The 2750-nt window shown below is 33.5% G+C and overlaps 1 protein-coding gene across 6 annotated transcripts in view; it reads left to right on the top strand.

Moving 5' to 3' along the window:
- Positions 1-2750, top strand: part of L3MBTL3 (L3MBTL histone methyl-lysine binding protein 3) — a 116580-nt gene that overhangs the window by 48622 nt on the left and 65208 nt on the right. The window lies entirely within an intron of this gene.

The raw sequence follows: 2750 nt of genomic DNA, 5'->3' as shown, positions 1-2750 counted from the left end.
TTTACCTGTTCCATACGGCGTGTATTTCTAAATAACATCCTTTAATTCTACTTCGTGATTTGTATTTTAGTTGACTTCCTCCTGTGGAAGTGCAATTCATACCACACTCCCAGCAGACACTCACACGTGAATGTATGCACAGACTCACACTTCCCCTTCATCTCATTTTTCAGGAAAATATTTTAATCTTCCTTTCATGTTTTCATGCCCAGTAGCTAACTTAACTATTTATAATTGCTGAATACAAATTATTAATTGAAGAATATTGTTTTTAATCCTTATGGGTGTTGACTATACTACATAAAATGGTAGGAGCAACATAATTATAAAATTACATAATCATAAACTAATTATAATAAAACCATGAGATTTTGATTAAGCAATTGAAATAATGACTTTTCATACCAAATTCATGTTCACTGATGAAACTACAATTCAGTTTGCTGGTGAAAGTCATTTCTGCACTGTTTAGTTCCTTTTGGAGAATACTTACAATGAGAAGTGACAGACGTCTTTATAAAATAAGGCTAATGTTACAGTAGCAAATGGAGTTTAATTTATATAAATGTAGCTCAGTTTCAGGAAAGCTTGTTTCCTGTCTTTTTCAGTGTGTGTATATTTAAATATTCAGTAGAGCCATCAATAATTTCCATTAATCCTCAAATTGGATTCTCAGACAGGCATCAGTTTTACTTGCATTGTTTTAAAAAAGGAGAGACAGTGAAAGCCATTTGCTATTCAGACTTTTAAACGGTGAATTTAAAAAATCTGAATTACATGTTACATATGGTTTTCACAGAATTTTTTAAAGTAGTTCCATGATCACATCGCATAGAGTCAAGTACTTGTCAATATTTTAGTATGTTTAACCCAGCTTTTTTCTGAAAAGCATAATTTTCCTCATAGGATATCTTTTTATTCAGTTTGCAATCAAATTTATTATTGAAACATAAACCATTTCAAGTATATACAAAAGTGAGAATAATAGCGTGACCCTCCTGCAGCCATTAACTACCACCAGCAGTTACCAGTTTACATCAGTCTTGTTTCCTGTGTTTTCCTACTCCTAAATTCCCAACACCAGGATTGCTTTGAAGCAAATTCCAGATACCGTGGCATTTCATCTGTGAATGTCTCTTCTAAAGATAATCTTTTTCTTTCCTCAAATATATAAAGTTATAAATGGCATAATGTCACTAACATACTTAAACATTCTCCCGCAATTGTCTTGGTTTTCTTTCTTGCTTGCTTTAGGTCCAAATAAGATGCACATTTTATGATTGCTTTGATGTTTCTCTTGATCAATTTTAATTTATAGATTCCTATTCCTCCATCATTTTCTTCCCCTTGTAACTTTTATTGAAGAAACCAGGTTGTTTTTCCTGTTGAGTCTCCCACATTCTGGGTTTGCTGATTGAATCCTCATCGTATTGCTTTACCATGTTCTTCTCTTTTTCGTATTTTCTGCAAACTGGTGGTTTTTGTTTCATTTAAAATTATGTGTACCTATCTTGAGTGAGTGAATAGATGAGAAAACTGTAAATTTAGAAATATTGTAATCTGTCCTGGGAGGAACATATTTCTCCCTCCTGTGTTTGATGTGCTTTGATGGTGGCAGTACCAACTTGATGACTAGGATCCAGTCCTTTTTTTAATAAATGATACTTTAAAGCAGTAGTTAGAATTTGTTGAAATGAGAGCTTTTTGTTTTTAAAGTTCTGATTCATTTAGGGAGAGCTTTTTTTAGAGCTTTTGCCTGATTTAAACAGAATGGGTGGATGTTAGTTTCAGTTATTTTTGTGGTCTTACAAGTGTTATAGGGTTTAAAAGTTAAGTTGCTTATTTGACGTAAGATGCATTTCCTTTAGAAACATTCTTCTGGAAAAAAGTAATGAGGAATTCTAGAAGAATTTGTCACATTTTTCTTTGATGGCAAATGCCTAGGGACTAGGAAGCATCCTGGGTTCTTATTAGAAAGAGCAGGGGGGAAAATTGATCTCTTTCAGCTCTGATTTTGCACTCTTATGAGCACAACCAAATTATTTTTAGAATGGAATGTACTTTGAGGATATACTTATACTTCTAACTCTTGAAGTTATATTTTATTAATTGTCAGAAAAAGAATAGCGGTGTGTTCTCTGCCTCAATATACAATTAAGGCATATTGAAAATTGCTTAAGTGCACTGGAATTTCTCCAGCCTTATTAAATATTATGTTCTTTGATCTTCGAATTTTGGAATGGTTAGTATCTGCATAAATTACTTAGGTATGTAATTGAGGATACAAATTGGATTGCTTTCCCAATTTAAAATAGTTTGGAAATGAGATTTTTTCCCTTTGAATTGGACAGTGATCTTATCTATCTCTTTTTACCTTAGTGGGAATTTGAAAGCGCTCACGCACGCATGCACACACACGCGTGCGCGCACACACACACACATTTGTGGTACTGCATGTTTAATTGCAGTAAAACATTTCTTCCTTCCAAAGAGGAGTGCTACGTGGGATTTAAATTTATGTAGGATTGAAGTAGTTTTTAATGAAAGGAAATAATATACATATATTAGAATAATAATTGGTTTACCTCTGGGTTTCCTCTGTGCTTTTATTACTGGTAGTTGGTAGTCGTTTAATTCTATCCCCTTGGCAGTGATTAGACTTAGGAATAATCCTAAATATCACAGAATATTGGAATACTGGAAAGAACTTTAAGGACGGCAGAAGGAAAGCCCTCCCAGTGGGGATCCCA

This window comes from Neophocaena asiaeorientalis, unplaced genomic scaffold (assembly GCF_003031525.2).
Source record: "Neophocaena asiaeorientalis asiaeorientalis breed wild unplaced genomic scaffold, Neophocaena_asiaeorientalis_V1.1 scaffold5, whole genome shotgun sequence".
Lineage (NCBI taxonomy): Eukaryota > Metazoa > Chordata > Mammalia > Artiodactyla > Phocoenidae > Neophocaena > Neophocaena asiaeorientalis.
The sequence above is the reverse complement of the archived record's forward strand: the minus strand, read 5'-3'. Positions and strand labels throughout refer to the sequence as shown.